Source organism: Abramis brama (assembly GCF_963993115.1).
Source record: "Abramis brama genome assembly, chromosome: 22".
In the NCBI taxonomy this organism is placed as follows: domain Eukaryota; kingdom Metazoa; phylum Chordata; class Actinopteri; order Cypriniformes; family Leuciscidae; genus Abramis; species Abramis brama.
Window position 1 is genome coordinate 962501 of NC_139984.1, and position 23775 is coordinate 986275.

At 38.7% G+C, this 23775-nt stretch overlaps 1 protein-coding gene across 2 annotated transcripts in view; it reads right to left on the reverse strand.

Moving 5' to 3' along the window:
• Positions 1-10314, reverse strand: part of l1camb (L1 cell adhesion molecule, paralog b) — a 103591-nt gene extending 93277 nt beyond the window's left edge. For both annotated transcript variants that reach the window (XM_084098965.1, XM_084098964.1), the window contains exon 1: positions 10179-10314. The gene's annotated coding sequence lies outside the window, so the exon portion shown is untranslated. The remainder of the gene's footprint in view (positions 1-10178) is intronic.
• Between the last annotated feature and the right edge of the window lie 13461 nt (positions 10315-23775).

The following is a 23775-nucleotide window of genomic DNA, read 5'->3' on the forward strand; positions in this document are numbered from 1 at the left end:
AGTGTGTGTGATCCGAGGCACAGAGTGTGTGTGTGATCCGAGGCACAGAGTGTGTGTGATCCGAGGCACAGAGTGTGTGTGATCCGAGGCACAGAGTGTGTGTGATCCGAGGCACAGAGTGTGTGTGTGATCCGAGGCACAGAGTGTGTGTGATCCGAGGCACAGAGTGTGTGTGTGATCCGAGGCACAGAGTGTGTGTGTGATCCGAGGCACAGAGTGTGTGTGTGATCCGAGGCACAGAGTGTGTGTGATCCGAGGCACAGAGTGTGTGTGTGATCCGAGGCACAGAGTGTGTGTGATCCGAGGCACAGAGTGTGTGTGATCCGAGGCACAGAGTGTGTGTGATCCGAGGCACAGAGTGTGTGTGATCCGAGGCACAGAGTGTGTGTGATCCGAGGCACAGAGTGTGTGTGTGATCCGAGGCACAGAGTGTGTGTGATCCGAGGCACAGAGTGTGTGTGATCCGAGGCACAGAGTGTGTGTGATCCGAGGCACAGAGTGTGTGTGATCCGAGGCACAGAGTGTGTGTGTGATCCGAGGCACAGAGTGTGTGTGATCCGAGGCACAGAGCTGGAGTGCATGGGCTCTGAAGGCCTTTAACTAGCATGAACTAAAACATATACAGTTTGTCATCTTATCTAAATATGACTATAATTGCCTTTTAAATGGCATAATGGTTCTCATTCTTGGACTGCTCAACATATTGCATACCACTAGCCTGCTAGCTTATTAAATATCACGTTTTATTAGATTATTTGATTAAAAAAACACAAACACTAAACTGTGAAACAATTAACTTTATACCCAGAAGATAAGCATGTAATGCAGTGTAACTACACAACACGTCTGCTCATCACACCATCGGCTTCTGGAAGGTTCCAATTCAGAACCACTGAAAGATTTTAGCCAGATTTTATTCAAAATGATCGCCTGAAGTACATCAGGGCCTACAGTGTCCTGTACTGTGTGTGTGTGTGTGTGTGTGTGTGCTGTACACATCTACCGAGAGACCCCAGAAAGAGTGTTTAAGAGCAAACGACTACAAAGCAGATCTAACCATTTTTCGCTTTATTCAGTCGTGAATCGTTCACAAAAGCACAGTTTGAAAATAAAGCCTACTATAAGACTACTATATCATCACTAATATGTTCCTCTCGACACATTTCTGAGATGCGCACACTGAAGGACTCTGGACCCCGTGTGCACTTTCATTCCAGACCAAACCAGAAGCAGGAATTTCATTGGTCGGCCAATGTTTAATGCGAGGATGTCATCAGACACCCTCCATCTGGACCCAGAGCAAGACTTTTACTTGATTACACACATGGCAGACTCCAGCATTAATGAGTCCCGTATTCCCCACGGTCCCCTGCCGAAATAACTGAATGATCTTGACCCTAGAGGGGCTCCTCTGAACAAAAGACAGAGACGTCCCTTTTGTGTTTCCCTTTCAAGCCTATCTTCATTAGAAACGCTCCTCTGTTGAAGCCAAACATTTACATGTCAGCTGTCAGAACATGTTCCCGTTTACACTGGAGCCAGTGCGAGACCAGGGTCTGTATCAGCTCTTGAAGAGAAAGGCTCTCACACTCACACTGTCAATCACAAATTAACCTAAAATCATTAAAGCGGTGGTTGATTATGGTTTCACTTTTCTAACTTTAGTTTGTGTGTAATGTTGCTGTTTGAGCATAAACAACATCTGCAAAGTTACGACACTCAAAGTTCAAAGCAAAGGGAGATTTTTGCTTTTAAAGAAATCGTTTTTTAAGGACTACAACAAACGGCTGGAAGGGACTACATGAGCTTCCTATCGGGTTAGTGACATCACCAACCCTAGAATTTACATAAACCCCGCCCCCGGAACGCGCAACAAAGGGGGTGAGTCCAAGCTGAGAAGAGGTGATAGGATGTGCTAACACACAAGCTGTTGAAGCTCCGCCCCCTGTGCCGGGAGCAGCAGCTCATTTGCATTTAAAGGGACACACACAAAACGACGCGTTTTTGCTCACCTTCAAAAAGTAACAATTTGAACATGCTATATAAAAATATCTGTGGGGTATTTTGAGCTAAAACTTCACACACACACTCTGGGGACATCAGAGACTTATTTTACATCTTGCAAAAAGGGGCATTATACCACCCCTTTAACTTAAGAAGCAAATTACACTGAATACATTACCATGTATTATTGATTCAGTAAAAGAATATGCATGCCTGTTTAATGATGTTAGAGCTGCATTATTGAGCTAGCACTAGCTTTCTGAGATGTATAAAGCTGTCCATGTCGTCCTCAAGAGCTCTGTTACAACACATCAGAGCTCTGTCAAAGCCTTTCCTGGAAGACTTCGCCAGTTGTTTATTCATAAGAGCCCCATTCAGTTCACTGACACACACACTCATGCTCATTACGGTAAATCTGCATGGAGAGAATTCGGGAACAAATGTCAGTGAACTGCTGGCTATCCACCCCACACACTGCACTTCGGAGAAGAGATGGACACTTGTTCAATGATCATAACCCTCGATTCTTAATGCTGTTACTGCGAGTCATTAGCTGGATGATTCACGACTGTGTGTGTGTCACGTGATGTTAAACTGCCTGCTGTTCACACACTCACTCACTGAGAAACATCATGCATTAAGAGTTAACTTTTGAACGGGACGAGGATATGTTATGGTTTCAGCATGTATTGCAGCACTACTATTATAAGATTATAGTTTCGATGCTTGCTGACTTTTGTTTAAAGTTTTGTTGTTGTTTTGTGATTATTGTAAGGTGAATGCACTTTCAGAAATAAAGACAGCATAGATCACATCACATATTGTGTCCTGTGCAACTATATACAGGGTTCCCACACCTCGGTTAACTTCAAATTCAAGGACTTTCCAGGTCCAATACCCTCAAATTCAAGGACTTAATGTGGGGACATGTTTGTTGTGTCCAACAACAAACGCTGAGGTTCCATCGTAGTAGTTTTGTGCGCTTGAACGTCATGGCAACGTACAACACAAAGAACCTCACGGGGGAAACACTTAACGTGACGCGTGAACGTGCAAAACTGACGCAAAGTGTTGGCGAATTAACACATTAGCGGACCGGAGGGAAAAATATGGATTTTTTTCCAGTAAACTTAATTCCTCAAAAATAAATTCAAGCATTTTCAAGGACCTGTATCTGTGTATATCTCTGTTTATGGACCTGTATCATATTGACAGCATTGAATATAATGCAGTTTACCCAGACAGCAACATAGTGTTGGCCCAGATCCGGCCCACATCTGGCCCACATCTGGCATGTGTGGAATCCATGTGTCTGATTTCTTTCTCAACATTGACATGTTCATGCAGCCGACAGAAACATAAACAGATCAGAAACAAATCAGATTCAATTCTTTTTTTTCACTGCAATACATATTGTTCTTTTGATTAGATATCATCAAGTGTTCTAATATAGAAGCAAATAAAGTGAGAGACTACATGTAATATACATTTATGCAATTGTAATGCCCTGGCCTTTGCAGATATTTAGAGATGTCCATATTTAAGCATAGCAGACTCTTTGGATTTATATGAAATGGTAACACTTTACAATAAGATTAAATTTTTAGCATTAACTAAGGTTAATAAATGTTGTAGTTTTGTTCATTGTTAGTTTGTTACTTTCAACATTTACTAATACATTTTAAATTGAGTTTAAATTTTTATTTTATCTGTTAACCTTAGTTAATGTACTATGCACTAACATGAATGATCAAGGTACACTGAAAAAAATGATTCTGACCCCTTGTAAATGTTACATGTTTTTATCTGGTTAATTTCACTGATTATAATGTGTTATTTAATCCTACTTATTTTTTATTATTAATTTTCAAATTCACTGCTCTTGTTTAAAACAAGTTAATTTCATTCAATTAAAAGTAATTAGAAAAAAATAAGTTTAATTTAATTTCCATATACACTGTCAAATGAATACGCTAATCTACTCAATAAAATTGTGCAGATTACAAGCAATATTATTAATTCAATTTAACACATTAGAATTGAGTAATAATTAATAAAATTAATTCCTTAAAAGTTAACCATTTAACAATTTTTAAACAAAAATATCTGAATAACAGACAGACGTCAAAGATGGATTAAGAACTATTTATTTTGTATTGCCAACATTGAAGACACCTGATGTTAACAAGCAGAATCACTGAAGGAGAAAACTGTAATGTTACAACCGTAATTTTAAGTTACCATCATGGGGATCAGTGTGTGTTTTAGTTGGGCTCTTTACCCTGAAACCATTAACTTTAGATTTTGTTTGGCTGCTGTACCTGAGTTATAACAGCCTATGAACAAAGAGAAAAGGTGATCTGATGGTGTTGGTTGTGTTTTAACAATCATTATTTCACAGTCATTTGACCTGAAACACTGAAACCGATCACCTCTGAACATAAGCTCATTATTTATTCATGCAGCAATGCATGATGGGAGCCATGAATGAGTTTTGATTGGTAGCACCCAGAATGCACTGCAACATGCTTTATAATTGTCACCATTGTTGAGATTCACAGGCTGATTCTTGAAAAAATTTAGTAAATTCAACTTAAAATAGTTTAGCTAAAATTATGAATATTATTAATCTGAAATTACTTATAAAATATAAGTACAACCAATTTACAAAATATAAGTACACTCAACTTAAAAAATATATCTGGATTTAGATAAATTTATTTCGTGCAACCCCTTGACGTAAAAAAATTAAGTAAATTCAACATAACATTTTTTTCAGTGTACAATTGTATTGCTCAAATATTAATACATGCAGTAAAAATGTTTATTGCATAATGCAGTTCATGAAAGCTAGATAATACATCTTTGTTAACAAATGGGACTTGCAAAGTGTTACCTGTGAAATGTACGTATGTTTCCAGGTTATAGCTAAAGAAACCTGTCATATTTTAATGTTTAAATTATTTTCTGTAGAATTCATTCTGTTAAACTTCTCATTTTAATGTATTCATATGTATATATTTATTCAATTTAGCACATTTCAGTTCAGCACTGTTTTACTTGGAGTGTTATGTTTGTTTTTATACGGTATCCATTTTAAAAATATCGGTTGATTAATCGGTTATCGGCACGTACGGTCAAACCCAGTTATCGGAAAAATCTACCATCGGTCGACCTCTAATAGCGTTGGCCCACATCTGGATGTGTGGGATCTGGATCTGGATGTGTGGGAAATCTGGGTAGTGATGGCCAAAAACATGGAGACAATGGAGACATTTGAGGAGCGTCACAAAAAAAAATGACTAGCAGTATTTCTTATCCCACACAACAATTAACAGTTAAGTTTGTGTACAGTATGTGTGTGTCTTCATACTGCTCGTTGGGCTTTACTAATTATATGATTCTACATAGTTTGCGGGGGTTTTTTTGCTATACTTTATAACATGTACAATAAAATGTGCTGTCCTTATCCACTGTCAGCTACTGCATCTAGTATGAACTCAATTAAGTTAAAACAGCATTTTTTACAACACAACAAAATTAGAATTTATAGGTAGAATCAGGTAGAAATACCTCCTTAAAGCAACAACTGCGCATGTTCACCTTTTACAGTGATCTTGATTTCAGAATGTTTGACTGAAAAAAAAAAGAAAACTGGTTGAAGTTTTATATGTTGGCAGTGTGTCCACTGTTTCTCCATTAGTTGATTCCTGCGACAGGATTTCCAGCCATTCTGAGAATTGCGACATGCATTGATGTGAACCAGATGAAGGACTCTGATGGAAGCTAATACACTCACTGTTCTTCAGAGAAAATGAGTCAATGAACACAACAAAGACTCCATTCTGTTCTGTCACAGGAAGTAGACAGAGAAAGGTCAGATCAGAGACGGGCATAGATGAAGACTGAGGCAATGACATGTGGTGAAGCGATGCCCTGCTCCGCACTTTCTTCAACAATAATCTGTGTGTTCGTTTGCACTGTATTAGTTCCATATTCCTGATTTCCACTGCCATGTTAATGCATGTATCCATTCAGCACTACACCAGGAAAGCTGTCTGAGAATGTACATATCTCCGTCAACAACCAACATTTTTCTGTTCAAGTTATTAAAAAAGATCTCCTTAAAGAAATAGTTCACCCCAAAATGGAAATGTCTTCATTTACTCGTCCTGATGTTCCACCCAATTCTTTCTTTTGCCGAAGGAATTTTGAAAAATGATTCAGCTGTTTGTAAAAGTAATGAAATTCAATTGAAAAAAAGGATGAATGAATCTCTATGACTTGACTGGTGTATTCCCTGAACACCTGTAAATCTGAATCCGGCAGGACCGAACACAGCTGGGACCACGTCCAGGTTAGAGATGAGCCTCCTATACACGTCATGTTCTTTGATTAGATCGAGCTATTTTCACATGGATTTAGATTGGATCGATATCTACAATATTTAATGACAATACTTAATTAAATAAGGTCACTTTTCGGTTCATACATGCACAAGATATGATGTACAATGAGCAGTATTTTAAAACATTAATCATGTTAATTGTCAGTACAAACACAATAGTTAATTGTTACTTCATACTGCATGAATTAATGAAACTAATGAGAACAAATACATTTAACTTTTACATTTTGGTAATATATTAATAAATGTGTAACCACATTGTAATGTGTTTCATTTGATTGTATCGTGTGATGATATTATTTCCAACTGTTCATCTTGTTACAAATCATACTTAATGAAAGAGTAAAGGCATTCATTTAATGTCAGATATACTGCACTTAATGATACGAAATTCTAAATAATAATTTAATGCGTTTAATAAAGTCTGTAATATTTCTGTCATGAACTCATTTAAAGTGTTTATCTGCAAAAAAATATGAAATCTGTGCTATTTCATATTAGCACAGATTCTGTATAGCACAATAGATTGTGGGTTCTGACACAATCAGGATTTAATATTAGCTTAGACCGTAGCCTATAGTAGCCTGTATATGAATTGATGCAGGTACTCAGGTCCTATATGGACTTGAATTCAGTTATCAGAGTTATCCGGAAGAAGGTTATCAGCGGCTTAAAGCCTGTGTTTAGCGTTGTGATTGGTTGGTGGAAATTCTAAATATTCTGTTGTTCTGTTATAAAGTTGCGCTGTTGAAGCTATAGACCTTATGTAACCCCGCCCCTTATGTAGCCCCGCCCCTTATGTAGCCACACCCCTTATGTAACTCCACCCCTTATGTAACTCCGCCCCTTTTCAGCGCTGCACTCGTTGTCTTTTGACTTCCGGTCTGTATTTTCACAGCGATCTAGTGTATTTATGAATGAACGGCTCGTTTTAAAATCTTCCCGGTCTACTGACATTTGTTAAGACATCTGCTTTAAACATTACAATGCTCATGGTAACTTTCGTTAACTTAAGTAAATCCACTTCAAAAGCTAATTACTCCTGGAGAACAATGCCATAGAAATATACAGAGCGACTGCAAAAAAGTTCAAAGACAATATTCTAAAGATGGCGGCGTCCTCGTTTCTCTGGCGCATAAGGTCTATATGTCCGACTCAAGCTAAACCTCGTCCAGCTTTATTGACCATATAGGTCAGGGCTATTCAACTGGCGGCCCGCCAATCATCTCCATCCGGCCCTCCTCCTCCTCCTCCTCCTCCTCCTCCTCCTCCTCCTCCTCCTCCTCCTCCTCCTCCTCCTCCTCCTCTTCTCCTGGTGGTGCAGCTAGTTTAGTGTGATACGTGACCTAAGCAACGGTTTACGTGTGAATATTTCAGCAGTTATTATGCGTGTCCTGTATTTCTGTCGACTGAACCAGCCACACCACTCATTCGTGAATTAATCATTCTTTTGGTTCGATTCTTTCTAGAAGCGCTTGCATAACGGTCTGAAACTATTCGTTCGGACCGCTCCGTCACTGAATCTTCTGAAGCGGTTTCTCGCTTAACAGCAAATCTGTTTTCAGTTGTTCCACTAGTGTTTCAGCACGGCCCAGCACAGAGTTGAGTTTACTCCCGGTCCCGGACACTAGTATTAAACAGCGTTGCGACAACCAGTGGGAAGCGACACATCTCTGTTACAAACCACAAACCACTCGATGGTTTAACTAGTATTATTTCGGATGAAACAGCCTCAACATTCCCAACAAGACTGATGAGGAAAGCAGGAGAAACACTGTGACATGAAGGATAATAGAAGACTTTAATCTCTAATCACCCTTACAAACATTTACCATGAATGTACTGTAGTAAGTTACCACGGTTTGGGCAGAAATATGGAATATTTATATTGAATATGTCATAGTAATTTATTTTGCATTAGATTTATTAGATGGGTAGAGGAATATATGTCATTTTTGTTATGAAATTGCTTTGTGAAGGTGCGTATAGTTTTTGACCTGTGTTTAGGCATTTGTAATACAGTGGGAGTGAGCAGCCTGTGGTTATCAAGCCTCACTGTCAGAATATTTTCATTTAAGCATAACAATTATGAAAAAAAAAATGAAAAAAAATTATATATATATATATTCTTACCAATAGCTATGAGCTTGTATAATTAATTCATTTGTTCCAAGGAAAATAGTTGTACACAGCTGTAAATTATCATGTTTTTATTTATTATGGTCTTAAATATGTGCATACTGTTGGGTACCACATTTCCAAGTAAATACTTTTTTTTTCATACAATACTTTTTTAGGTTTACTTTAGCATATTTATTGAAACTGTTATGTTTCAATAAATAATGTTTCAATAAATAATCTAAACCCCCAAACCAACCCAGCGGCCCACCTCAACTTTCCGATTTGATAATCCGGCCCGCGAATGTAGGTTGTTGAATAGCCCTGATATAGGTTGTAATAACATTAATAAATAAATGTGTGAATTATTCAAGGCATCTTTCTATGGAAACTGTAATGTTATAGAGTTTTCATTTAGTTTTGAACGCTCTTCCGGATGAAGCATCGTCTACATCAGGTTTCATCCGAATACAGCGACGGGTCTTTCTGTTATTACACTCATAGATTATACACAGATTATACACAGATTACAGCCCTAATATGGACCCGTCACACAGTTATGGGGGCTCAGAAGCAGACGTGAATTTCTCTAGGAGAATACAGCAAATAGCCTATAATTTTGCATTCTCATTTGCTCTAATAGCAAAAGAAAAGAAAAAAATCACAATAGCATTTTCACAACTTTTCCAAAAAGGAGTAATGAGAAGAGAGAAATATGACAAATCTACTGTCACTCCCTCGACCAATTATTATTAATTATTATTATTATTATGTTTAATGTTCAGTTAAATAACATTGCAGTGTCATGTTTATTGTGCCATATTTAATAATATGATGACATGCTTGTGATTCAGCATTTTACCATATTATAATTGAGGCCAGTGAAATCAAGGATACACTAAGCACTGTCAATCCTGGAGAAACACAATTACAAACATTAAAAGATTTAAAAGATTTTCTTATATAGCTTGGGCTACATCATAACATCCACGCCACATAAAGAAACAATGGCTGAGGCCGTTCACCTGCTAGCGACACACACACACACACACACACACACACAGAGATAGGCGGGGTGGCAACTAAAAAGCAGAGCACATTGCTGAAATAATATAGAATTTTTAACTGATAAAGATGGCATGTCTTTCCCTCACAGCTGACTGATGTTGTTCCTGGAGAGGGGTATTATATATCAGCAAGATCTGAGTTAGACTGACACCAGATTGCATTACATTTAAAACAAACAAGCTTACTTTTCAACAAACTGATTCCCAGAATTGAACGGAATAGAAAGTGCCCTGCTTCTGCAGTAATATACTTACTCATGCACCCATGCTTGTATTGAAAATTATTCTATCAAAATAATCTCCAATTATTGGACATAATAACAGACTATAATTAAAAAAAAATATAAAAAAAAATCACCATTTCTGATAACCATTTCATCAATCTCCAAGAGTGCAAGATCTGAATCTGCCACACTCCCTCACTAATGTGGATACACACACAAGGCCAAGGTGTGTTCGAGCTGCATTCGGCCCCTAATGACTGAGATATCACCATCACACACACACACACACACACACACACACACGTACATACAGCCAAAAGGCACAGTTTTGTTTCTGAAAGGATCAGAGTGTCTTACCTTTACAGGTAGTGTGAGGGTCTTGGACAGAAGACAGGTTTCTATCTTGTGGTATGGTCACGGTGACACGCCTTATTCTCTGCTTCTCCTCTGTCTTTCTCTCTGTTCATCCCATCCAATGGGTGAAGCCTTGACGGATGCTGCAGTGAGGGAGAACACACCCTTCAGCCCCTTCCCCTCCTCAGCATGTGCTCCTCCCACACACCTCTGATTGGCGGATGAGTGGAGGTGACATCATCTCTTTCTCTGTTCTGTCTATCCCTCCCCTCCCTTCTCTCTCCCTCTTTCTGTCTCAGCCACAATGGAGAGGTTCAAGCTTTTCCTCTGATTGTTCTCCGCACCCCTCAGAGCTCCCAAACAGTCCAAACTATCCAAGGTATTTTTAAGAGGTTTTCTCGACTACATTAATTGCCACTGGCAGTTCAACATCACCCTGGCTCTTTGTTATGTTTACCCATTTCTAACACATAATCTCAATCTCATTACTGTAATACCTAAATAATAGAATATTATCTAAATTGTAAAATATTTATACACAATAACAGTAGTGTTTTTATTCGAATATAAAACAAATGCATTATGTTTGCAATTTGAGGAAATATAATTTAATGGGAATCATCATAGAAATAATGCAATTATGCAAAGAATCTTAACAAACAGGCCAATTAAAAAAAATATTTTTATTTTTTTATTTTTTCTTTCATTTTGAGTGAGAAATGTGGCCTGGTCATGTGACATTCACCCTATGCACGTCAATGGAGTTTGCTTGCCTTTAAGTTAAAATGATGATTATTGGCTTTAAGCTGAAATTCCATCCATCTATATTTAGAGGTCTGCAGAATATCTCATTTTGTTTTCTTAAAACCAATACGGTAATACAGTATGATTTAATGGAACACGAATATGCTTGTAAGAACACAATATGCACAGAGCCCCCCCCCCCACCAGGAGCAGATGGAGCGGGTGTGGGGTAACATGGGCCCTCTGACACACGCCAGCGCTAGCTGAACACAAGCCTGAGCAGAGCTTAAAGACCTCGGCTGTCTGTAAGCGCCCGCTCATTTGCTTGTGTGCATGTGGACACTTATGTTTGTTTCTGGGAGGTTTGGATTGATTCAGAGTCTCCTTTTGGTATTTGATAATCTGATAAGAGAAGAAGACTCTCTCAAGGATCCTTCCTTCTCTCTCTACATCAATAAATCTCTGTATTGCACTTAACGTAAGCCAGTCTGAACTAGAATGGCTTGACAGGATCCGTCTTGCTCCATCACTCATGTGCCTTTACCGGAACAGTCACAACAACAAGCAATAAGGATCCACTGAAATAGATCTCAAATGTTATATTTTAACAATATAATAAAAAAATGCCATCAGTATTTTTGTCTTGTTGTCCACTAAAAATATGTAAACATCCACAAAACTAGAGAAATACACTTTACCCCCGCCAGAACACATGTGAAAACATCCCATGTTTGCCATACATGTTTGAGCCAGAGTCTAATCCCAAATCAGAAGACAAACCTACACCTCAAATACCGAGGATACTCCAGTCTGTGACAGCTTGGTAAAATATCATCTGTATTTATATTGATTCCATATGTATTTGTATTTTATTACATTATATGAGTGTTGAAATGAAGACGTTACAGAAAGGTGTTTATCTCGTTACACAGTTGAGGTAATCAGTTGCATCAAAAATTTTAAGTTAAGAAATTCCAAGTTTAAATAAGCAGAACAAGCTGATTTTTATTTTGTACATTAACTGATCTTAACTTGAAATATTTGAGCAAGCTAACTAATATATTTAACTCAAAATCATCATGTAATCTAACTTAATTGTGGAAACGTAAATAGCTACTGTATAACTAGCTAATGCAAATGCAAATGCTTGCATGCTAACTGGTAACACAATGCTTTGATTAGCATCGAAATTGCTGAATGATTAAGGCAATATAGAACATTTAACAGGCCTGTTCTCAAACTAAGCTCATGCTCCACTAATCACATGATCTTAAGCCCCAACAAAAAAATCCAACATAACAGAAAATCTTGTAAATTTGCATAGAAAAACATCATACTAAATCTCCCCCTTAACATTAATCTTGCACAAAAAAATAATAATATAACACTTACATTTTTCTCTCTCTTTCGAGTGCCATAGCAAAGCATGCTGGGAAATTTGTTCATTTATTTGAACTTTTCGGTTACGTATGTAACCCTCGTTCCCTGAAGGAGGGAACAGATACATCCGTCAGAACTGAACCGACAAATTGGGATTGCGCTAGGGAGATCTATCATCTTTGAGTGTTAACAGAATGAGCCAATGCACATAAATCTGGTGTCTTATCTGATTGTTTTAGAGATCACTCTGTCATTTATTGTGTTTGGAAAATCAAAATGCCACATTTCCCTCCTAAATATATTAAAATACGTCAGTGTAAAAATTCTAATGTTGATTATTTTATACAGGATTAATTGGGACAGGTTCCAGCTAATTCCTTTTGTGGAAGATGCATGGACCTTTTTTCACTCTGAACTCATCAATAGCTGTGCTTTACTCAATTGGCACTTATAAAACAGTTAGTTCCAATCCTTGATTCTGATTGGTCAATAGCTGTGCTTTACTCACGATAAAACACGGCTATGACCGCTTCACCCAACGGTTCTATTTATCACTGCGCCCTTAGCAACACCCTTAGCAACCACACGTATCAACATAAACATAGAACAAAACGTAAGAATTAAAAAGGCTAAAATGTTTAAAAAACATTCGATTTACTAGGTGGCATGACGATGGATTGATAAGCATTTTACGTTTAGAACTATTAGAGTTAAAGGGAAGCACTTACCCTGGATCAGCTCTCATTTAATCAATCTTTTTAAGCAAAGAGATAAGGCATGGGCCAAATATCGCCTTACTTAATCTGCCGCTGACTGGGATCATTATAGATCTCTTAGGAATCAGTGTAATACTCACACCCGAAATGCTAAATCCAGTTACTATAGAGACTGCTTTCTTAATGATTTTAAAAACCCTAGACAGTTCTGGAATCATCTGAATCGGGTTTTCAATAGGAATAGTAAAACTCATGTGAATCAACTAAAAATGAATGATGGTACAATTTCTGATGGCAGTGTGTTGCTTTTAAAGGTTCAGTGTCTGATTATTTATTGGTTGATAAGGGGGTTCCTCAAGGTTCCACTCTAGGACCCCTTTTGTTCTCGATTTTCATTAATGATTTATCGCATATTTGCTCCATCGGTAAGATTCATCTTTATGCTGATGATACCGTAATTTACACTGCTGACTCTGATATTCACTGTATCCAGAACAGGTTACAAGCTGACTTTATTATGACTCAAAAATGGCTACACAATAACAATTTAGTGTTGAATATGGAAAAGTTCTGTTGTATGTTGTTTGGGATGAGGCACAGATGACCTTGTGCTCTTAACTTGCAACTGTATTTTGAAGATGGGTCCTCCATGGTGAAATTGGAAAAATTTAAATACCTTGGTTTGTGGACTGATTCTGAGCTTACCTTCAAACCTCATATTGATTATATCAAAAAAAAAAAAAAAAAATGTCTGTCTCAGTAAACTCTATAGATCTGTTAATTGTTTCACATTAGAAGTCAGGAAAAGGTTAATTTCTCAGTTGATATTGCCCATTATTGACTACACTGATATCATCTACATGAATACTAGTGACAATGTTCTTAAGCCACTTAATGTTGTTTTTAACTCTCTGTGTAGATTTGTTCTGAGGTGTCCTTTTAAAACTCATCATTGTGTAATGTATGCATCACTAAATTGGCTTCAGCTTAATTCAAGAAGAGACTTCCATTGGTTCCCATTTATTTTCAAATGTGTCTACTTCGACTATCCTCTATATTTGAAAGAACTCTTGGTTCCTTGTAGTTCTATGTATTCATTTCATTTTTTTTTTTCATTTTCATTTACTTTATTTATAAAGCACAATTAAAACAACGTGATGTTGACCAATGTGCTGTACAGTCACACAATAAAATTTCATAATAAAATGTTTCTTTTTCAGACAGAACAATGACTAACAAACATCTGAAAAGAGCCTCTTACTAGTTAACCTACTGAACCAAACGCTAATTCTAGCAAATGCAGTTTCAGATTTCGTTTAAAATAACCTAAGGAAGGAGCCAGTCTGAGATGTAGAGGCAGGTTATTCCAGCGCTTTGGAGCTGCCACAGAAAATGCCCGATCACCACTCAATTTTAATCTCGTCCTTGGAATGTCTAGGATCATCTGATTTGCTGATCTGAGAGACCTAAGAGGTTTATGTATATGAAGAAGATGCGCAAGGTATGATGGAGCCAAATTATGCAAGGCTTTGTACACAAATATCAGTAATTTATAATCAATTCTGAACTCCACCGGCAACCATTTAAGTGAGGCTAAAATCGGTGTTACATGCTGCTTTTTACGAGTCCCTGTTAAAAGTCTAGCAGACGCATTTATAACCAATTGAAGACGATTCAGAAGTGCTTGGCTGACACCAACATATAGCGAGTTACAATAATCTAGTCTTACAGAAATAAAAGCATGAATAATCCTTTCAAAATCACTGGAGGACAAAAACGGTTTAACCTTTGCTATTGATCTTAAATGGAAAAAACAAGATTTCACCACAGAATTAATCTGTTTGTCAAACTTCAAAGAGCTATCAAATTGGACTCCAAGGTTTTTCACTACAGATTTACAAAAAGGAGCTAACTCACCCAGATCAAAATAATTTTTAGTGTCAGGGGCCCCGAACCAGATTATTTCAGTTTTACTATCATTCAGATGCAGAAAATTTTCAGACATCCAAGACTTAACTTCTTGTAAACATCTCAATAGTGACTCAAAATAATTTTTGTCCTGTTTCCGCAACGGTAGATACACCTGAGTGTCATCTGCGTAACAATGAAAGGATACTCCATGCTTGTGAAAAATAGAACCTAGAGGCAACATATATAATGAAAACAAAACTGGACCAAGAATGGATCCTTGTGGAACCCCACTAGATAATGGGGCCACTTTTGAATGTTGTTGACCAAAATTAACTGAAAACGACCTATTAGAAAGGAATGATTTGAACCAATCGAGTGCCGTACCCCGAATTCCCACTGTCTTTTCTAGGCGGGAGACTAGAACATTGTGATCAATGGTATCAAACGCTGCACTAATATCTAGCAAAACTAAAACCACTGAGCTACCAGAATCAATCGCAAGCAAGATATCATTTAAAACTTTCAACAAAGCCGTTTCTGTACTATGGTTTGATCTAAATCCCGACTGAAAATTTTCAAAAATCTCGTTTTGTACCAGAAAAGTCTGTAGTTGGTTTAATGCAACTTTTTCAAGAAGTTTAGATAAAAATGGCAATTTTGAGATAGGCCTGTAATTAGATAAAACATTTGGATCCAAATTCATTTTTTTCAAAAGAGGCTGTACTAAAGCATGCTTAAATTCCATTGGAACTACTGCTGTTTCAAAGCTTCTATTAATTAAAGTCAATATACTAGGACCAATAATATCAAAAGTCTGCTTAACTAATCTAGATGGAATAACATCACGGCTACAATTTGTAAGTTTTAACTGCCCGACCACCTCAACTAAAGATTGAAAAGAAATAGGTGAAAATCTATCAAACACAGCAGAAGTGAGACAAGTAACCGTGGGATCATATGGACCAGGTACAACTTGTGTCCTAATATCATCAATTTTCTGCACAAAAAAATTCAGCAGATCCTCACATGTGATGGTGGACAAAACAGGACATGTAGTAGAGGGATTTAACACTGAATTGATAGTATTAAATAAAATATTCGGAGTACTTTGGTACCTTAAGATTAGATCAGAAAAATATTTTCTCTTAGATGACTTAACTGCATTCTGATAAGCAGTTAAAGACTCACGTAGTATATCATAGGACACTTGTAATTTATCCTTCTTCCACAAATGCTCTGCCTTTCTACAAGCACGCCTCAAGCCCCGAGTAACCTCATTTAGCCATGGTTCTGGTTTGGCCTTAACCCTCTTAACCCTCAAAGGAGCAACTGAATCCAGAATAGAAGAACATACATGATTAAAATGATCAAGTGACACATTCACATCTGAATACAAAGGGCTCTCCAAATTAATATCAGATTCAATGTATGCAATTTTAAACCGCTCAATAGTGGCTGCATTTAAGTTCCGAACCTGGTGAATTGGTAATGAAGTATTACGAATGACACAAGGCAGAGTTACAGTACAAGTAACAGGCATATGGTCAGAGAGGGCTAAATTATGAATTATAACATTCCCAACAGAGAGACCATAAGTTAATATTAAGTCCAAGGTATGTCCATGAACATGGGTGGATCCAGAAACATGTTGTGTGAGGTTAAAAGAGTCAATCATATCCAAAAAATCTTTTGCTAGCGCATTGGAAGGACAGCAAACATGCACATTGAAATCTCCCACAATTAAAAAAGAATCATATTTTAAACAAATCTCACCTACAAAGTCTGAAAACTCCTGTATAAAATCCTTGTTATATTTGGGGGGCCGATATATAATTGCACAAACAATTGGTTCTGTAGTGTTTAGTTGAAACAATTGCAGTTCAAAACTGGTAAACGCTCTGGTGTGAAGAAAACGACAATTAAAAGATTTCTTAAAAATAGATGCCACACCACCTCCACGACCAGAGGCCCGAGGGGAATTCAGAAAACCACAATTTGGAGGGAGTAATTCTGAAAACGGGGTTAAGTCACCAGTATTTAGCCAAGTCTCTGTCAGACATAAAATATCCAGGCTCTGAGTGTTAAAAAAGTCGCTTAAAATAAATGTTTTGTTTGCTAGAGATCGCACATTTATTAGAGCAAACCTTAGTTCAGTAGAGGCCTCCGTTACATCCAATTCGCGACGCAGTGATCGTAGATTTTGCGAAGTCACTCTCCGTCTACGAAGCACAGGGGGCCGACGCAGCGGGGGCTGATCAACGAAGTCTGAGACAGGTGTAATCCACTGGAACGGCGTCTCCATAGAACGGACGGCGATAAAATATTCGTTCTTCTTAATTAGATCACATAAGGGTGAATATGGTAAAACCATCTGGGTGGATAGGCTTGCCTTCAGTTTTACCAAAAGGCCGCCTCGATTTCCGCGTCTTCTACGACGCTTTCTCCGGCAAGGTAAGCAGTACAGTCGACAAAGATACTTCGAGAACGGACAGCGGGTAGGAAGGTGATGAGTGTCGCATCCTGGTATGATGGTATGCGATCCTTCCATCGAAGATTTAATGTCGAATAGAGTTTGACGATCATAGGTTAACACAGCTTGTAGACTCATAACAGTAGGACATACATCAGCAAACAAAACGGAGACAAATACGCCAAGCAACAGACGGCACTTATATAACTGTTTTATATTCACTTATAAAACAGTTAGTTCCAATCCTTGATTCTGATTGGTCAATAGCTGTGCTTTACTCACGATAAAACACGGCTATGACCGCTTCACCCAACGGTTCTATTTATCACTGCGCCCTTAGCAACACCCTTAGCAACCACACGTATCAACATAAACATAGAAAAAAACGTAAGAATTAAAAAGGCTAAAATGTTTAAAAAACATTCGATTTACTAGGTGGCATGACGATGGATGAGTGGTTTGAGGAACAATTTGGAGAGACTTCTACAAATATGAACCGTCATGCTGAAGTGCTGAAATGTAACATTGATACATTCGAGAAGACTCGTAATGAAAAAAATACCGTGCAGCAAACCCCAATGGGCAGTGATAAATATGGGATCAGTAGCTATGTAGCGTTACGTGCGGGTCTGAACAGATTCCTGAATGATCCACCTTTGAGTTTGTCCTGGTGTCTGATGAGAGACAGCGAATTCACCTCATCCAATAATGTTTTCGTTGGAGTCGTAAAGACAATGAGAAGAGAGGATCATGATAAAACGCAGCATCACACACCGATTTCTACTAAAGATTTCAGCACCATAAAACTGTCCGATGCGCTTAATCCCAACACACCTGAAGGACTCGTAAACAAAGTCTGGTTTGACGTGCAGTTACACTTCGGACGTAGAGGAAAAGAGGGGAACCGAGAACTCATTCCAGACTCATTCCGCATTTTAACAAACGAAAATGGTCTAAAGTACACTCACCTAAAGGATTATTAGGAACACCTGTTCAATTTCTCATTAATGCAATTATCTAATCAACCAATCACATGGCAGTTGCTTCAATGCATTTAGGGGTGTGGTCCTGGTCAAGACAATCTCCTGAACTCCAAACTGAATGTCAGAATGGGAAAGAAAGGTGATTTAAGCAATTTTGAGCGTGGCATGGTTGTTGGTGCCAGACGGGCCGGTCTGAGTATTTCACAATCTGCTCAGTTACTGGGATTTTCACGCACAACCATTTCTAGGGTTTACAAAGAATGGTGTGAAAAGGGAAAAACATCCAGTATGCGGCAGTCCTGTGGGCGAAAATGCCTTGTTGATGCTAGAGGTCAGAGGAGAATGGGCCGACTGATTCAAGCTGATAGAAGAGCAACTTTGACTGAAATAACCACTCGTTACAACCGAGCTATGCATCAAAGCATTTGTGAAGCCACAACACGCACAACCTTGAGGCGGATGGGCTACAACAGCAGAAGACCCCACCGGGTACCACTCATCTCCACTACAAATAGGAAAAAGAGGCTACAATTTGCACAAGCTCACCAAAATTGGACAGTTGAAGACTGTTGAAAATTTATGTTGAGACAATCAGATGGTAGAGTCAGAATTTGGCGTAAACAGAATGAGAACATGGATCCATCATGCCTTGTTACCACTGTGCAGGCTGGTGGAGGTGGTGTAATGGTGTGGGGGATGTTTTCTTGGCACACTTTAGGTCCCTTAGTGCCAATTGGGCATCGTTTAAATGCCACGGCCTACCTGAGCATTGTTTCTGACCATGTCCATCCCTTTATGACCACCATGTACCCATCCTCTGATGGCTACTTCCAGCAGGATAATGCACCATGTCACAAAGCTCGAATCATTTCAAATTGGTTTCTTGAACATGACAAGAAGTTCACTGTACTAAAATGGCCCCCACAGTCACCAGATCTCAACCCAATAGAGCATCTTTGGGATGTGGTGGAACGGGAGCTTCGTGCCCTGGATGTGCATCCCACAAATCTCCATCAACTGCAAGATGCTATCCTATCAATATGGGCCAACATTTCTAAAGAATGCTTTCAGCACCTTGTTGAATCAATGCCACGTAGAATTAAGGCAGTTCTGAAGGCGAAAGGGGTCAAACACAGTATTAGTATGGTGTTCCTAATAATCCTTTAGGTGAGTGTATGTCACAATGAGCTTCAATGAAGACACAAAAAACCATAAGGACCCACATGACAGAAATAAGGAGAGCAGGCGTGGCTTCATGTTCCAACAAACTGGGAACCCGCTTTGTCCCGGCACATAAATCATATTAGCTATTTATAATTTGTGTTCAATTTTGTTGTGTTAAAGTTTTTTCTCATTTTTGACTGTTGCAGGTACACAAGAGAGCCTATGGGTGTGAACAACCTCGCAACAATGTTGCCGAGAATTTGTAAAGCAGCAGGCACCTCCAAGGTTTACACAAATCACTGCCTTCGCAGCACCACGGTGCAGAGATTGTCCGATGCTGGTCTCGAATCGAGGGAAATTATGTCTGTGAGTGGACATAAGTGTGAAAGTTCACTACAGAGCTACTGGAGGCCAAACTTAAAACAAAGAAAGCACTGGAGCGACATTCTTGCTGCAACAGAAAACACTGCTGACAGTGCTGAGCCCCAACTAAAGAGAACCACAGTGGAGCCGATTGAAATGAGACAAATATTTAATGCGTGCACAATAAACGGAGATGTTCAAATAAATTTAAATAAACAACAATAAAAAAAGTATCTCTTGTTAGGCAGCATTTTAGCAACTAAATTAATAACATTAATAAAATAGATTAAAGACCTAACTGTTATCTATCAAAATATGTGCCCTTGTGTTTTTATTTAGGCTATGTAAATATTTAGTTTAGTGCAGAGAGAAAATAACGGAATAAACAAAAAAAATAACCGTTTTCTCATGCTGAGAGATAAGTTATACCTATTTGTGTGAGGAAATTTCACAAATATTGTGTTGTAAAAAATAAAAAGAATGAGACAAAGTTTGAGAACGGTTTGTTGTTTTTATTTGAGTTTTCATGCATATTACACATTGGAACGTTGTTGTTCACGGTCAGGGACTATTTTTTTCTAGCGGAAGGAATGCTTTTATTGATTTAACTTCATGAAAGTTGCACTAATACATTTTTTTTTACTTTATTCGCCTTTACTCCGCTTTGCGTCGTGCCTAACAACGCCCTTCAGTTACTTATTCACGATACAGCAGAGCCTCTCGTACCTTATTGCTTACTTAGACATATGCAATATCTCGTCTTTACTGTACCAGGAATCTTTTCAGCTGCTGGACGTAAAGCTTTTCATTATAAAGCTACTAGCGATTGGAATAATCTTCCTCTTTCCTTGAGATCCATCTCATATTTTCGCAGATTTAGGTTATCTATATTTCAATATCTTAACAATGTGTGTGCATGTTACTGATGTTGGACTGAATAGTATTGCTTGTAATTGTCTTTTGTTTCATGTACAGTGGTGGACAGAATTAATGGCACCCCTGGTAAATAAGATCAAAAATGGCTGTAAAAAATAAATCTACATTGTTTATCCTTTTGATCTTTCATTCAAAAAATTCGCAAAAATCTAACCTTTCATTGAAGTAAAAGAATTGAAAGTGGGGGATAAATCACATTATAAAATAAATGCTTTTCTCCAAAACACGCTGGCCATAATTGTTGGCTCCCTGTTATTAAAATACTTTTTGCAACCTCCATTTGCCAAGGTAACTGATCTGAGTTTTCTTCTATAATGCCTGATGAGTTTGGAGAATAACTGACAAGAGATCAGAGACAATTCCTCCATGCAGAATCTCTCCAGATCCTTCAGATTCACAAGTTCATGTTGGTGCTTCTCCTCTTCAGTTCATCCCACTCATTTTCTATAGGGTTCAGTTGGTCAGTTGGCCCAGTTGGGGACTGGGATGGTCACGGCAGAAGCTTCATTTTGTGCTCAGTTACCCATTTTTGTGTTGATTTTGATGTTTGTTTGAACCGTTGTCCTGATGGAAGATCCAACCACGGCCCATTATAAGATTTCTAGCAGAGGCTGTCAGGTTTTGATTTTTCATCTGTTGGTATTTGCTAGAATCCATAATACCATGTATTTGAACAAGATGTCCAGGACCTCCAGCAAAAAAATAGGCCCACAAAATATAAGATCCAGCAGTATATTAAACCGTAGGCATGGGGTACTTTTTATCCCTGTTTGCACCAAACACATCTGCTGGGTTTGCTGCCAAAAAGTCCTTTTTTTGTTTCATCTGACCATAGAATCCAGTCCCTTTTGCTGGAATATGCTGGAGTTTATTTTTGGAGGAGCGAGGAGGATTTTTCCTGAAACCCTCACAAACAACATGTGGTTGTGTAAGGGTTGTTTGATTTTTTTTTTTTTTAGGCTTTCTGACCCCCAAGACTCAAGTAATCTCTGCAATTCTCCATCTGTGATCCTTGGAGAGTCTTTGGGCACTCAAACATTCCTCCTCACCGTCCATTAAGACAATATAGACACACGTCCTCTTCCAGGCAGAAGACAAACATCGTAACATCTTTAGTTGATTGGAACTTCTTAATTATTGCCCTGATGGTCAAAATGGGGATTTTCAATTCTTTCTTACAGCCACTTTCTATTTTGTGATGCTCAACAATCTTTTGATGCACATCAGAACTATATTCTTTGGTTTTACTCATTGTGATGGATGATTAAGGGAATTTGGCCTTTGTGTTTCCTCATATTTAAACTCCTGTGAAACAAGAAGTCAAAGCTAGACAATTTCATGTTCCTAGTCACCCTGGTGTGCTAAATAAAGGTAAATATTAATGGGAATGTACTTCCCGAGTTTCCGGTTGAGTGAACAGTTCCGGTTGCGTGTGTGTCTGCCGCTGCTCACCGGGTGTCTCTCCTTCCTTGCTATCGCTGGATTCCTTCTCTGTGTCATTTACCCCCGAAATCTAGTGGATTACCGCATCTCCTCCCGGTGTCTGCCGAACCTTCCTGCTCTGTCACTGGAGCATTGTTGCTTTGCTGCTGTTGTATCAATCTGTGGATTAATGCTACAAACTTTGCTACAAACTTGCTCCTCCAGTTCTGTTTGCCACTGCACGCCTGCTCTTCCCCTGCATGAGCTCTCTTCCTCTCTCCCCTCACAGTGACTACTGCAGTGGTGAGTGTGTCTCTACCCGCTTGCCTCGTTGTTGTCCCCAGTCTGTTCAGTGGTTGGCGTACTAAACTGCGCTGATTACATTGTGGACTGGGTTGTGTTGTGAGCCTGGTTGGCTAACATGTAGCATTAGCGTGGTGTTGCTGGGTCGCTTGTGATAACTTTACTGTGTCGATGTCATGTTTTCCGCTGGCAGCTGGATTAATGTCCTCTCAGCTCGCCTTATGCTGTGCCTGTGTGTTTTTTGTGACTTGGCAATGGAGCCTGTTTACACCCCTGCTGCTCTCAAACTTTTTCGCTGCCACGCCCCCCTGGACCCGACGCTGTATAAACTCTGCTGCTCGCTTGGAATTATTCGTCGTCCACGTTATGCTCATCGCTTCAAAAGAGAACCGACTCTCATCTATGGACATGATGCTCAAATCCCAACTGTTTACACGCCCGACCGTTGTCGACGATACCAGCCAAAGAACAGGGGAATTAACTTTGACAACCTTCGTCGCCCTCCTAGGCTGCCTCCTCTTGCCTCATTATCATGTCAGAACTTTAACATTGGCCACCTAAATGCGCGCTCAATCACAAACAAAACGGTCCTAATAAACGATATCATCGTGGACAAAAAATGTTTTGTCTCTCAGAGACCTGGCAACAACCTGGTGACTGCATTAATTTAAACATGCTGCCCCCCCCTGGCTACTGCTACTTATCCAAACCCAGATCTGTAGGGAGAGGGGGTGGGTTGGCTGTAGTGTACCGCTCAGATCTGACTGTTAAAGAACTTAGGCCATTTGAAGTGACATCCTTTGAATATATTGCTGTGAAGGTTATTTCTACCCTACCCCTTTTACTATTGCTAATCTACCGCCCCCCTAAACCATCTGTAAATTTTCTGTTTGAATTAAATGAACTTCTCACTGTTATTTCATCTCTTTGTTCTGCTGTGATTATGTTAGGGAATTTTAACATTCATGTGGATACTAATTGTTCTTACACCTCGGAGTTTAACTCTGTATTGGAATGTTTTAGTTTGACAAAGCATGTTGACTTTCCTACTCACACTCATGGCCACACTTTGGATCTGCTCTGCTCTTCTGGTCTGAATGACATCTCTGTCTCTGGTTCCATCTCTGGTGTCTCTGACCATAAGCTCATTGAATGCCGTTTTCATATGATCACTCCTCCTCCCTCCTCAGAGAAAACAACTATCATAT